Genomic DNA, 15355 nt, shown 5'->3' on the forward strand with positions numbered 1-15355 from the left:
TTCTATAAAAAAAAAATAGGGTAAAGTACAAAAAACTATCTCAACTATTAGTGTCACGATACTTTCATATCTCATCTTTTAAAATTGATAATGTCATACTTCATCTTTAGAATTTGGTCCAATATTATACCTTCCATTACTTGGCTGTTTACTTTTCAATTAAATGCTGACGTGACTTGATTCAGAGCCCACTTTCTATTAGAAAATCATTAAAATATTATTAAAAGCTAAAAAAAATTATTTAATAATTTTAAATATTAAAATAATAAAAAAACAACAACAACAACAACAACAACAAAGCCTTTTCCCACTAAGTGGGGTCGGCTATATGAATCCTAGAACGCCATTGCGCTCGGTTTTGTGTCATGTCCTCCGTTAGATCCAAGTACTCAAGTCTTTTGTTAGGGTCTCTTCCAAAGTTTTCCTAGGTCTTCCTCTACCCCTTCGGCCCTGAACCTCTGTCCCGTAGTCACATTTTCAAACCGGAGCGTCAGTGGGCCTTCTTTGCACATGTCCAAACCACCGGAACCGATTTTCTCTCATATTTCCTTCAATTTTGGCTACTCCTACTTTACCTCGGATATCCTCATTCCCAATCTTATCCTTTATCGTGTGCCCATACATCCCACGAAGCATCCTCATCTCCGCTACACCCATTTTGTGTACGTGTTGATGCTTCACCGCCCAACATTCTGTGCCATACAACATCGATGGCCTTATTGCCATCCTATAAAATTTTCCCTTGAGCTTCAGTGGCCTACGACGGTCACACAACACGCCGGATGCACTCTTACACTTCATCCATCCAGCTTGTATTCTATGGTTGAGATCTCCATCTAATTCTCCGTTCTCTTGCAAGATAGATCTTAGGTAGCGAAAACGGTCACTTTTTGTGATCTTCGCTAGATTGCTCCGGTCATTAGTGTGGATAAGTATATAAATGGATAGAGATAGGAAAGCAAACACAAGATGTACGTGGTTCACCCAGATTGGCTATGTCCATGGAATAGAAGAGTTCTCATTAATTGTGAAGGGTTTACACAAGTACATAGGTTCAAGCTCTCCTTTAGTGAGTACAAGTGAATGATTTAGTACAAATGACATTAGGAAATATTGTGGGAGAATGATCTCGTAACCACGAAACTTCTAAGTACCGGAGTGTGGTATCGTCTTGACTTGCCTTATCTGTCTCATAGGTAGATGTGGCATCTTCTCTGGAAGTACTCTTCCTCCATCCAGGGGTGATATCTGTAACTGGTGGAGATGCACAAGGTAATGTATCAATTTCACTTGAAGCTTACTTGTAGTTTCAGGCTTGGTCAAGCGCGATACAAACCATGTAGTAGGAGTCCCCCAAGTCGTCGGGTTAGGGGATCTGCTGAAAGAGGTGACAGACAAGGTAAGCAATCAGAGCTCCGGCTGATTGTTCACATTCTCCCTATCTTGCAGGCAGCATGAAGGATAAAGAGAAGAAAAATGAGAAGAGATGATATGAGATACTTTTGCTTTTGAAGAAGTAACTTTCCACAGGCTTATTCTTGAATCGGGCTGGAGGGTTTTCTGGTTTCCTCTAGAGTATAAGGCCGACTGAAGAATTTGAGGGTCAAAACACGTCCATCAAATCTAGAGTACGTTCGACCCTGCTGATATGGGATACTTTTGCTTTTGACAGAGTAGTGGATGTATCGGCACGTGTGCTGTTACGCTTGTCTCCACATGCTTCATTGTATCCTTCTCACTTGCCCTATCTGTTCCTCAGGCAGATGCGGTATCTTTCCTGGAAGCATAAGATGTTGAAGATGAGTACTCGAGAGCAATGCCAGGTAAGTAATCTGGTAAGGGGTTCCAGGCAGTCAGTTCCTGGCTGGAAGCTTGATTCCAAGTGCTGACTGATTGCTCTCTTTCTCCTTGTCTTGCAGGTAAGAACAAGGCCAAAGGAAAAGACAGGGAAAAAGCATGATATGGGATACTCTTGCTTTTAACCCTGATGATATGAGATATTCTTGCTCTAGTATAGCTTGTTTACAGAGGTATTATCGGGGGGAAAGAAAGCTGAATATTTCGAAAGGCTTCGTTGGGAGTGCCCTCTCAGATAAGAGAAAGGGTTGAGCATTTTTACAGGTCTGCCTGTCCGTTAAGGATGGAGGTTGACATATATAGGAGTCTCCCTAACATCAAGTAATAATGCTATTCCTTTACCCTGCTTGGTCATAGCACGGTAGTGGGAGCTGCCAGCTTCACATGTTTTAACTCTGTCAGAGCACTTTGAAAAAGTGGTCTGTGGTATCTGGAAAGCTGATGTTGCGTGTGAAGATTACAGACAAGCTTTATCCAAGGAGATCCAGCTCTTGAAGTTGGGAAAGTGGTGCCTCTTCGGTTTTCGAACAAGCAATCCTGTCGGGGATCTGGCTCTCAAGATTCGGAGAACGATGCCTCTTCGATTTTTGAGAAAGCAATCATGCTGGGGGTCTGGCTCTTGAGATTCCGAGAGCAGTATCTCTTCGATTTTTGAGAAAGTAATCATGTTGGGAGTCTGGCTCTCGAGATTCGGAGGGCGGTGCCTCTTCGATTTTGGAGCAAGCAATCTTGTTGGGAGTGTTTTCTCGAATGTGAGTAAAGGTTGGGCATGTTTGCTAGTCTACCTTGCCACGAAGCACAGAGGTTGACACACAGGGACTTTCCAATTATCCAGCAGTGGTACTGTTCCTTTACCCTCTCTTCGATTTTTGAGAAAGTAATCATGTTGGGAGTCTGGCTCTCGAGATTCGGAGGGCGGTGCCTCTTCGATTTTGGAGCAAGCAATCTTGTTGGGAGTGTTTTCTCGAATGTGAGTAAAGGTTGTATGGTAGCTAGACCTTCAAAATTTATGTGTCTAAACTTTGTTAGTGTTGTTTCTTTGCAATTCTTTTACCCTTCTTGGTCAGAGCGATGTAGCGGGAGCTGCAAGCTTCACATGTCTCAACTTTGTCAGAGAACTTTGGCAAAGTTATCTGTGGTACCCATGAGTTACTGTTGCGTGTGGGAAGTGGGTGATTGAACAGTACGATTCATGTGCTTTCTACTTCGCCAGAAATCTTCGACAGAATGCCCATAATTTCCGCAAAGCTAAGTGTGGGTGTGACAGGTGCTGACAAGGCTGGAAAAGTAGGTGCCTCTTTGATTTCTGAGATCGGCCCTCGTGGTCTCTTAGCAGCCCAGCTTTTGAGAAAGCAAGCCTCTTCGATTTCTGAGATCGGCCTTCGTGGTCTTTGAGCAGCCCAGCTTTTGAGAAAGCAAACGCCTCTTCGATTTCTGAGATCGACCCTCGTGGTCTCTGAGCAGCCCAGCTTTTGAGAAAGCAAACGCCTCTTCCATTTCTGAGCAGGCGCCTCTTCCATTTCTGAAGCTTCGTCGAGTGCAGATTTTTATAGGGGCTAACATTAAGTTCCAAAGCACACTTGAATATCCACCAGTAGAAGCTCCATTCTTGCACTTCTAAGATCTTGATTTGTCCGACCTCTTCTCTCTTCAACACCTTTGAAAATGTCTGGCCCCTCCGACCGTCGTTTTGACTTGAACCTTGTTGAAGAGGCAGCCCCGCCTTCTCCAGACAACATATGGCGCCCATCCTTCGTCTCCCCTACTGGTCCTCTTACCGTTGGGGATTCCGTGATGAAGAATGATATGACCGCTGCGGTAGTGGCCAGGAACCTTCTCACTCCCAAAGATAACAGACTACTTTCCAAACGGTCTGATGAGTTGGCTGTTAAGGATTCTCTGGCTCTCAATGTTCAATGTGCTGGTTCTGTGTCTAATATGGCCCAACGCTTATTTGCTCGAACCCGCCAAGTTGAATCATTGGCGGCTGAAGTGATGAGTCTCAAACAGGAGATTAGAGGGCTCAAACATGAGAATAAACAGTTGCACCGGCTCGCACATGACTATGCTACAAACATGAAGAGGAAGCTTGACCAGATGAAGGAATCTGATGGTCAGGTTTTACTTGATCATCAGAGATTTGTGGGTTTGTTCCAAAGGCATTTATTGCCTTCGTCTTCTGGGGCTGTACCGCGTAATGAAGCTCCAAATGATCAACCTCTGATGCCTCCTCCTTCTAGGGTTTTGTCCAGTACTGAGGCTCCGAATGATCCCCCTCCGGTGCCTTCTCTTTCTGGGGCTCTACCGACTGCTGAGACTTCTCCTAAGCAACCTTTGTGAAGGCTCCCTCTTGTTTGTTTATTTTGACTCAAGTATATGTACATATTTGTAACTTATCGGGGATATCAATAAATAAGTTTTCCTTCATTTCAACGTATTGTGTTAAATACACCAAAGTCTTCTTCGCTAAGTTCTTTGAATTTTCTTTTGTTGAAGCTTGTATGTTGAAGCTTTGTGAGTGGAGCATGTAGGTTGAGGTAGTGTTCCCTTAATTTCCCGAGTGAGGAAAACTTCTCGGTTGGAGACTTGGAAAATCCAAGTCACTGAGTGAGATCGGCTATATGAATCTTAGAACGCCATTGTGTTCTGTCATGTGTCATGTCCTCCGTTAGATCCAAGTACTCTAAGTCTTTTCTTAGGGTCTCTTCCAAAGTTTTCCTAGGTCTTCCTTTACCCCTTCGGCCCTGAACCTCTGTCCTATAGTCGCATCTTCTAATCGGAGCGTCAGTAGGCCTTATTTGCACATGTCCAAACCACCGTAACCGATTTTCTCTCATCTTTCCTTCAATTTCGGCTACTCCTACTTTACCTCGGATATCCTCATTCCTAATCTTATCCTTTCTCGTGTGCCCACACATCCAACGAAGCATCCTCATCTCCGCTACACCCATTTTGTGTACGTGTTGATGCTTCACCACCCAACATTCTGTGCCATACAGCATCGCCGGCCTTATTGCCGTCTTATAAAATTTTCCCTTGAGCTTCAGTGGCATACGGCGGTCACACAACACGCCGGATGCACTCTTCCACTTCATCCATCCAGCTTGTATTCTATGGTTGAGATCTCCATCTAATTCTCCGTTCTTTTGCAAGATAGATCCTAGGTAACGAAAACGGTCGCTCTTTGGTATTTCTTGATCTCCAATCCTCACCCCTAACTCATTTTGGCCTCCATTTGCACTGAACTTGCACTCCATATATTCTGTCTTTGATCGGCTTAGGCGAAGACCTTTAGATTCCAACACTTCTCTCCAAAGGTTAAGCTTTGCATTTACCCCTTCCTAAGTTTCATCTATCAACACTATATCGTCTGCGAAAAGCATACACCAAGGAATATCATCTTGAATATGTCCTGTTAACTCATCCATTACCAACGCAAAAAGGTAAGGACTTAAGGATGAGCCTTCGTGCCTCCCCCTCCCCATTTTCATCTTCATCTTCTTCGCCCCCCCACCCAAAAAAAAATAAATAATAAAAAACTCAGATCCCGTCGGCGGGAAGATGGGTGCGCGGAGAAGGTGGAGGATGGGTGCGGAATAGGATGTGGAGAATGGATGAGTGGTGGATTTGGGGTTGGGTTTTTTTTGGGGTGGGGGGGGGGGGACGAACTGGGTTCGCTTTGGATTTTTTCTTTCTTTCCTTTTCTTCTTCTTCTTCTTCTTCTTTTTCTTCCTCATTCTTCTTTCTGGCTTGTTGGGGGTTGAGCGAACTGGGTTGGGTTGGAATTTTTTTTTTCCTTTTCTTCTTCTTCCTCCTTCTCCTTCTTCTTCTTCTTCGGGGGATGGGGGTTCTTCTTCTTTCTGGATTGTTGGGGGTTGGGCGAACTGGGTTGGGTTGGAAAATTTTTTTTGCCTCTTCTTCTTCTTCTTCCTCCTCTTTTTTTCCCTCTTCTTCTTCCTTCTTCTTCTTCTTCTTCTTCTTCTTCTTCGGGGGAGGGGGGTTCTTCTTCTTCTTCCTCCTTCTTCTTTCTGGGTTGTTGGGGGTTGGGCGAACTGGGTTGGGTTGGAAATTTATTTTTCCTCTTCTTCTTCTTCCTCCTCTTTTTTTTTTCCTCTTCTTCTTCCTCATTCTCCTTCTTCTTCTTCTTCTTCGGGGGAGGGGGTTCTTCTTCCCCCTTCTTCTTTCTGGGTTGTTGGGGGTTGGGCGAACTAGGTTGGGTTGGAAATTTTTTTTTTCCTCTTCTTCTTCTTCCTCCTCCTTTTTTTTTCCTCTTCTTCTTCCTCCTTCTCCTTCTTCTTCTTCTTCGGGGGAGGGGGGTTGATGGGTTTTCAAATTTATTTATTTTTGGTTGAAGATTAAGCAGGGAAGAAGATGAAGATGGAAAGAGAAAGGGGGAAGGGACGAACAGAGGGATTTTTAAATTTTTTTTTACTTTTCTTTATTATTAAAAAAATATTAAATAATAATTTTTTTATTAAAAATGAGCCTCGAATCAAGTCACGTCAGCATTTAACTGAAAAAGTAAATGGCCAAGTAACGGAAGATATAATATTAGACCAAATTCTAAAGATGAGGTATGAAAGTGTCGTGACACCAATAGTTGAGGTAGTTTTTGTACTTTACCAAAAAAAATAAATAATTAAAGTAACTTCTCATTATACCATCTTCAATGGTGGGCTAAATACTAAATTACCCCCCAATTCCCCCCCCCCCCCCCACCAAACAATCTCCAACCCATGATAAAACATTGGGCTAAATGCCAAATGTTAAAGCTGGGCCAAATACCCCCCAAAATTCCCTCCCCATGCGACTGGATTTGCTGGCAATTGGTCTAGTCTCAGCCCGGTCACGCTCCAACGCGTCCCACGCGGTGCGCTTGCAAACCTTTCCCAACAGGGGTGTGCCCCTCTGTCAGTCGTTCGTCTGCTACCCAAAAATCCCAACAGCTATAATTTGAATCCAAGGGCTTGGTTTAATGGATCGTTGGTTGATCCAACAGTCCAGATTCAAATTTAATTTTTTTAAATATGTTATTTTAAAATACATTGAATCCAATGACTGAGTTCGAATATAATCAAATCTAACGGTAAAAAATAAGATCTAACGGCCCAAATTTAAATTCAACGGTTAAAATAATTTTAAAAAATCATTTAACTCAAAATTCACCAAAAAAACTCTATAAATACCTATGTATTTGTTCAAACATCCACACAACTCAATTTTCTCCTACAATTCTTCCAATTTATCTTTTTACCTTTTCTTTCCATTTCCAAATTGTTCAACATGACAAGAGAGCATATTAGAGGTCGTAATTGGACCTATGAGGAAGATGTTGCTTTATGCTTGGCATGATTTTCTATTAGCGAAGATGGTGGAGTTAGCACAAATCAAAATAAGAAGGTTTTGTGGGATAAAATCATTGCAAAGTTTTAAGAAAACTGCAATGGCGGCGGGCATGATGGTGGTGGTGTTTATGATTGGTGGAAGACTATCAACAAAGCATGTACTTTATGGAATAGAAGTTTTGAGAGAGCCGTGGTTGGCATGGCTAGTGGAAGAAGGGCCACAGAAATTGTGAGTTTTGTTCTTAATATTTTATTTGTCATGTACATAATATTATTTTCCAACTAAGTATTTTTATGTATTTTTTGCATAAGGTGCCAAAGCAATGAAAATTTATAAGGCCATCTCTAACCGAAGGGTCCAGAGGGCCAGAGGGCCGAAAATAGCCTTAAAACTGTCTCCAACCGAGGGCTAGGCCATAGGGCTCTGGAATCTGGGAGGGCCCCATGGGATCAGAGAGGGCTGGCTGCTTTCGGCCAGCCAGCCAGCCTCGGGCTGGCTATTTTTTTTTAATGTTTTCCTATTGCTGTCGGTTATAACCGACAGCATTAAAGAAGAATTTTTTAATAATGTCGGTTATAACCGACAGTAATAATTATTCAAAGAAATTTTTTTCTTTTTAATTACTATTAGTGTCGGTTATAACCGATACTAATTGTTTGAATTTTTTTTGAATATAACGACTAGTAGCCGTTGTATTAACTTTTTTTTTATGAATTTAAACTTCTTTTTTTCCCTTTTTTTTTTCCTTTTCATATGAATCAAATTTTGTTTCATATTTTTTTTCAATTCTATTTTACAAAATTTGTTTCAATTTTTTTTAAATTCTATTTTTTTCCTATAACTTCTATTTTACAAAATTTGATTCATATTTTTTTTCATATAACTTCTATTTTACAAAATTTGTTTCATATTTTTTTAAATTCCATTTTTTTCCTATAACTTCTATTTCACAAAAAAAATTTCATATTTTTTTTCAATTCTATTTTTTTCCTATAACTTCCTAGGCCATTTATACAATATTAAATTAAATTAAGTAACATGAAACAACATTAAATAACATTAACCAACATTAAATAATTGTAATTTTTAAATAATAAATTATGTTTGGCCCTATGGCCCTTTGACCCTTGGTTGGAGACGATTTTTGGTGACAGGGCTAAAACGAGCCATCTGGCCTTTTGGCTCTCGGTTGGAGACGGAGGCCAATATGGCCCTGTACTGTTCATTAAAATATTAATATCTTGGGAAATCTTGGAGGGCCAGAGGGCTAAAACGAGCCCTTTGGCCAGCGCTCGGTTAGAGATGACCTAAGACAAGAGCAACACCAGAAAATCAAGTTTTTAAGTTGCAACATGTTTAGAACGTCCTCAAGGATTATCCGAGGTGGGGAACCGATGCGGACCAATAATGGGGAAGATTATTTCAACGTGAAGCCGCACAGACAAATGCCGGAGATGAAGGTGTCGATGAAATGACCCCATCTCCTTCTTTTGCAAGGCCCCCGGGAAGAGATAAGCAAAAGGAAGCAAAGAGAAAAGGGAAGTCCCAAGATCCGATGAGTGGACACTTTGGTACTAGAATTGCAAAATTGAACGAAACTCATAGCGCTCGCTAAGAAGAAACGGCCCGAATGCGTTTGCAAATGAAGGAAATCTCAGATCGGGAGCAAGATAGGTTTGCAATTGAATTCATGATGGAGGACCTCAACAAATACACTTTAAAGAGGAAGAAGTTCTTACGTGGTAAGCAAAAGGAAATTTTGCAAAAGTCTGTCTCAAGGAGTATGTTTCAAGATGATGAATCCTTTGAATCCTATATCCCAAGATTTCAACAAAGTCCATCACCAAGTGAAGATGGTGAATATGATTATTAAGTTTATGTAGTGTATGAACTATGTGCTTTATTAATTGAGTTTATTAATTGTCGATTGTATTAAGTTTATGTGGTTTATGAATTACCGGTTGTATTAAGTTTATGTGGTTTATGTATTATCAGTTGTATTGTTTCTATTAATTTAGATGTCTTCAATAATTATTGTACTTATTATTCCACACTTTGATGTAGAATAGATGTCTTCAATAATTCAACGTACTAGACAAAATACTTTGCACAAGAAGACACTTAAATTTATTACTAGAAAATAACAACATAGTACACTTAAAATTAATCTAGATGCCTTCAATAATTATTGTACTTATTATTCCACACTCTTCTATATCACGCTACACATATGAACGCCCCGTGACAGAACCACGATGGCTAGATTCACTATGTGGTCAGATTGCATAAATGAGTTGACAAGTTCTACTTTGGCGTTGAACAATTCTGCATCCTCAATCTCGATCCTTGCTTGGTATTGTGTCATCTGCATTATCATGCTACATATTCTTCTATCACCAATTGATGAGATATTGAGGATTTTTAGGAAATAAAAACTCTTTGAAAGTTGAAAGATTAGTGAATATAGAGGATGATTGAAGGTTAAAAGGTTGTGTGATCAACAAATAGTGGACATATGTTTATATAGAGGATGATTGATGAAAGTTGAACAGTTGGTGAAAGTTGAAAGTTTGGTGTTGAACGGTTGGTGAAAGTTGAAAGTTTGGTGTTGAAGGGTTGGTGAATTGAAAATTTGGTATTGAACGGTTGATGAATTGAAAGTTAGCACATGATTGAAAGATTGGTGAAAGTTGAAGGCTTGCTTTGTGAAAAATTTAGTGATTTTTCAATATTTATTGGAATTTAATTTTTTTTAGATTAAAATGTTCATAAAATTAATTTACGATAGTCTACATATTTATTTAAAAAAAATTAATTTAAGAAAAAAAATCGCCTAAATTTATTCTTTAATAATCCCAGGCTAAAATTTTAGGACAGAACAGTTGGAGCAGAAAAACTGTTTCTGAGCTAAAATATTTGGCTTTTAGCCCAACCATTGGAGATGGTCTTATTAGGACAAAAAGTAATAAAACTTATGTTTTGAAAACAAATGTACCAAAAATTCAAGAAAATTTTAACAAAAAACTCCCAGTACTGTTTACTTTAACTAAAAACCACATTTTTGCACTAAAGAATCAATTCTGGTACTATTCAGTTTATCTTTTATTTTGTCCTTATCGTTAAAACTCAAAGTTTTTAAGCCAATTTCATTAATTTTCCTAAAATTCAAATGTACCAAGAAGCCAAATGAACCAAAAATTCAAATGTAGCAAGTAACAACATGTACCATTATAATTAAATGTACCAATATAACCAAACGTACCTATCAACGAGTTTTGTTACATTCTATTTAATTTACTAAAATAACTATTTTAATAAAAAATAAAAAAATCTTAAATCATCATAATTAGAGATACATAAAAATTGGAAGAAAAAAGAAAATGCTATCGTGAATAGACTTTTAATGAAATAAAATTAAGGGTAAAGTACAAAAAACTACCTCAACTATTGGTGTTACGACACTTTATACCTCATCTTTTAAAATTGACAATGTCATACCTCATCTTACGAATTTGTGTCAATGGTATATCTTTCGTTAGGGTTGGCATGAATTTCTCAATTAAATGCTGACGTGGCTTGATCCAAGACCAATTTTCTATTAAAAAATTATTAAAAATTAAAATAAATTAATATTTTTTAAATATTAAAAAAAAAAAAAACCAACACTCAGTTCAGTTCGTCCCCTCCCCCCTTCTCTCTCTTCTCCCCATCATCATCTTCTTCCCCCTTCCTGCAACTGCAACCCAGAAAAAAAGAAGAGAAAAAAAAAACCAATTTGTCTTCCCCCCTCCCCACCCCCTCTTCACCCCACACCCCCGCACCTACTCTCCGCACCCAACCTCCCCACCTTTGCACCCAACCTCGCACCCACTACCAGCAACCCAAAAAAAAAAACCCCAAATCCTGTTGAGGTGGAATTAGGAAACCTTCGCCAAGACAATTTCGAAGGTTGAGACCCTAAGCGCGGAGAAAATAGGGGGAATGGGTGTGGAGGGAAAAGGGTGGGTGTCGGGGGGGGGGGACGGACGAACTGGGTTTCCTTTTTATTTTTTATTTATTCTCTCTCTTCTTCTTCTTCTTCTTTCTGGGTTTGTTCGGGGGGAGAGGACTGGGTTGGGTTGGGTTTTTTTTTTTTTTTTTTGTCTTCTTCTGCTTCTTCTTCTTCCTCATTTATTCTGGGTTGCAAGGGGTTGGGTTTGTGGTGGAGGGAAATGGGACGAACTGGGTTTGGTTTAGGGGTTTTTTTTTCCTTCTTCTTCTTCTTCTTTCTGGGTTTGTTGTTGAGGGGAGGGGGAATTAGGTTGGGTTTTTTTTTTTTTTTTCTTCCTCTCTTTTTTTTTTTTTTTTTTTTTTGTCAATCCTTCTGCTTGGGTTGCAGGAAGATGGGGAGAGAGAGAGGGGGAAAGATGAAGAGGTTTTTTTTTTTCCCTTTATTATTTTAATATTTAAAAAATTATTAAATAATTTTTTTTAGTTTGTAATAATTTTTTAATAGAAAATGAAACCTAATCAAGCCACATTAGCATTTAATTGAAAAATTTACGATCAAGTAATAGAATGTATAACATTATCACAAATTCGTAAGATGATGTATGACATTATCAATTTTAAAAGATGAGTCATGAAAGTTATGGTAATTTTTTGTAGTTTACCTAAAATTACGTACCAAAAATTGTAGGAAAAATGTTTAATCAAATTTGCAGAATAGACATTCAGTAACATTTAAAAAGTTTTGCCCAACTCAATCAACACGAGTCAACAACTTTCAAGAATCTGTATAATGTGTTCGTCCCTTATAAAAACATATCACTTGAGGTGATTAATTATACGAACATAATCAACTTCTAGAAACTTAAAATTACATGATTAACCAAAATCATACTTAGGAATCTAAGCAAAGAATCAGAAGAAATATGAGAAAAAAGGAATGGGGAACTTACAAGATCTTTGAAAATGATAAAAGCGATTACGAAGACAACAAAAGAGGATTTCGATCTCGGCGAATGGAACGAACCGAAAGACCGACTTGACACCCTGAGTCAATGCGGATGCATTTGAAACTCGCTTCGCCACGGCTGCGCGGTTGGGTTGGGCTTTGGAGTCGGATTTAATACCATCGGAATTAGATCGGCGATCATCCGATGAGCGATGGTGGTCAGGTGGTGGTGTGATTGGTGTCACGGATGGGTGGAGCCGCGGAGAGCTGGAGGCGGAGGTGGAGGCAGGCAGGTCTGTGTGGACAGTTGGATCTGGGTGTGGGTGGGCGGTGCGGCCTTAGCCTGTAGTCTGGTCGCGAAGAACTTATGAAGACGAAGAGACCGAAGCGTCGACGGTGAAGATTCGAAGACGCAGGAGGGTGAAAATTTGGTGCCCTCAGCAATTTTAGGCCCAGGACAGGAGCCCTGTTAGCACTGGGCCAGGGCTAGGCCTGCTCCAAATGTGAAAAAATGATGAGATGCTCTAATGGCTCTAATTCAATGGTTTCTCATGCTTCTCAGCCTCCCGTGCACTTTAATTGTTGATGTTACTCACTCTACTCCTAACGGCAATGCCCGAAAGGCATGCAAAAATCTCTTTTCACTTGGAACAACGCAACAAGCCAAAGCGCGAGATTTCCCCTACCACATCGGATGTTCATGTAAACATGCTACAAATCCTAGTTTGCAGCAATATTATTAGTCCACCACCCATAAGATGGAAGGGCACATTCCAAAGCTCTGGTAGTTTTACTTGCGACAAGTAAAATCATTGGGGCACAGTATTACCGTGCTAATGGATTTGACGTAGGTGATGCCCAATTTTCAAGAGACACTATTGAAAATGAAACTCATGTTCATGAAAAGAGAAATTTTGCATGAGCTTATAAGAGGTTGGGCTACTCTCTATATTGCTAATTGGTTTTGTAGTGGAATCCCAACTTTCTTCATGGTATCAGAACAAGTTGTTTCACGTGTAAAGCCAAATGGCCACACGGGCTCCATGTCACCCCGTTGTGCTGTCTACGTGTTAGGCTTGAAAATTTGCCAAAGGTGAAATCAGAGGAGGGACCTTGCATTAGCTTATAAGAGGTTGAACTACTCCCTATATTGCCAATTGGTTTAATTTTAAGGTGTGAAATCAGAGGAGGGACCTTGCATTAGCTTGTTTTTTTGGATGAATGTATGTATAGGTATGGATGGTGTGGTGTCTGTTTTCCCCAGTGAAAAGAAGAAGCTCCTCACAAGAACGTTATGAGACTTCATTGGCTTCCCGGAAAGAAAGTCGAGTAGCAACAATCTTGACGAAAGCAATATCATTGTAGGAGTGACTGATATTGGAATTTGGCCGGAATCTGACCTAAAAATGGGAAGGCACTTGACAATCCTAAGCCAACATTACTTGTAATTTGTATGGCAAACTAGTTTGTTGTCTGTTACTCCAATCATCAATACATCTAGAATGTTTTTTATTAAATTTGATCATGTGAAATGATGACTTTTGAAAACATTAGGAAATAGGAAAAGCCTATAGTTTTCAAATAAGGATTTGGATCTCATCTGGATCTAAATTGTGGGGATCATAGGGATCCTCATATTCTAACTATTTATCGTATATCGTGCGATCAGAAATCATTTTGAATTTTTTATTTAAAAATTAAACGTAAATAGTACTTAACGAAAACTGATCGCACGTTATACGATGAACGATTATGATGTGAGAATCCTTAGGCCATCTCCAACCGAAGGGTCCAAAGGGCTGAAAGTACCAAGATGTTCAATCTCAATGACCTTCTCTTTAACTTTGTCTTGAACTTTCAGATATTCGATGTCCATTAGCCTCGATGCTTTTGATCTTCTTTTGGTACCTTAGAACTTTCTTTTAGATATTCGATATGATTCAATTATTTGTCAAATGATTATTATTTTTTATTTATTTTTTTGAACAAACAATATAATCTACACTAAGGGGGAGAGGATGTGCTTAGCCTCACAATGGGTTAGCAATAATGTGATTCAATCAGTTATTTATTAAATATTATTTTCTCTATTTTTAAACACGTTCAAAACATCTTAAGAGGTGCATACCACCGGTGATAAAAAAAGGTCTTTCGCACGCGCACAATAATGTGATTCAATCAGTTGTTTATTAAATATTATTTTCTCTATTTCTAAACACTTAAGAGGCATGCAATGCCGGTTATAAAAAAGGCATTTTGCACGCGCATAACAATGTGATTCAATGACACACCCTGACCCGGAATGTCCACTAGGACTCCGAATCGAGCTGTGTTGGTGGAAGGTGATGAAGCCATAAAGTATAGTGATGTGGAAAATGTGAATAAATTAAAACCTAAAAGTGCCTAAACATAATAGTGCATTGTGAGCGGGAATGAACCCATTTCACACGCAACGTCAAAGCATAAGTAAAGTACAGTAGTGTGGGTAAGGATCATACCCTCAGAGGTAGCCACCTATACTGAGATTCCCCAAGAATCCTCGTCGATACAAACTTTCAGCAGCTAAAACCAGGAGGGGCAAAAAACAAGAGTGAGTGAGCCTAAAAATAAAGTTTTAATAAAAATCTTTTGAAAACGTTTTAACCCCTCGATGTAAAACCTGTATAGTTTCTAGAAAATAATACTATGTATATATGTAAAACAATGCACAAAAACAGTATAAACCAAGTATGCCATGTCATAACGTTTCAACACTGAAATATGTAAGCCAGGTGTGAAAATCAAGGTAAAATAATATGCCAGCTGGAGTCACCTAACGTGACCTGTATGGCTGAACCTATAGCTCATCAACCCATGCCTGCACACGAGTTGGAACCACCTAATGTGGTCTGTACGACATGCTGGGTGTAAATAAGTACGCTCAAGTGCTACGATCACGTAAAGGCTGTGCGAATAATCGCAGGTCACCTACGAGTCGGAACCACCTATTGTGGTCTGTACGACAAGGCTGGCATCAAACTTGGATCTAAGGTGAGCGTGCGGTGCAGGAGGTGAACATCACGTGAAGGACTGTGCCCTGGCCTCGGGCGGGAGCACTAACACCAGAGTGCAACAATGATGAGCTCTAAATGCATCTATGCATAACAATGTGCAATACAACCAATACCATTACAATATACTCACCTGAAGCTTACCTAAGCCTCTGCAGCATCAAAC

At 39.6% G+C, this 15355-nt stretch overlaps 2 protein-coding genes across 7 annotated transcripts in view; one reads left to right on the forward strand and one right to left on the reverse strand.

The window, feature by feature from the left end:
• Window positions 1-12868, reverse strand: part of LOC126629939 (ras-related protein Rab2BV-like) — a 56966-nt gene extending 44098 nt beyond the window's left edge. Inside the window, exon 1 of the mRNA XM_050300113.1 lies at window positions 12144-12868. The gene's annotated coding sequence lies outside the window, so the exon portion shown is untranslated. The remainder of the gene's footprint in view (window positions 1-12143) is intronic.
• LOC126629937 (cucumisin-like) overlaps window positions 1-15355 on the forward strand; it is a 58017-nt gene that overhangs the window by 21987 nt on the left and 20675 nt on the right. The gene's annotated exons all lie outside the window — the stretch shown is intronic.

Source organism: Malus sylvestris, chromosome 7 (assembly GCF_916048215.2).
Source record: "Malus sylvestris chromosome 7, drMalSylv7.2, whole genome shotgun sequence".
In the NCBI taxonomy this organism is placed as follows: Eukaryota; Viridiplantae; Streptophyta; class Magnoliopsida; order Rosales; family Rosaceae; genus Malus; species Malus sylvestris.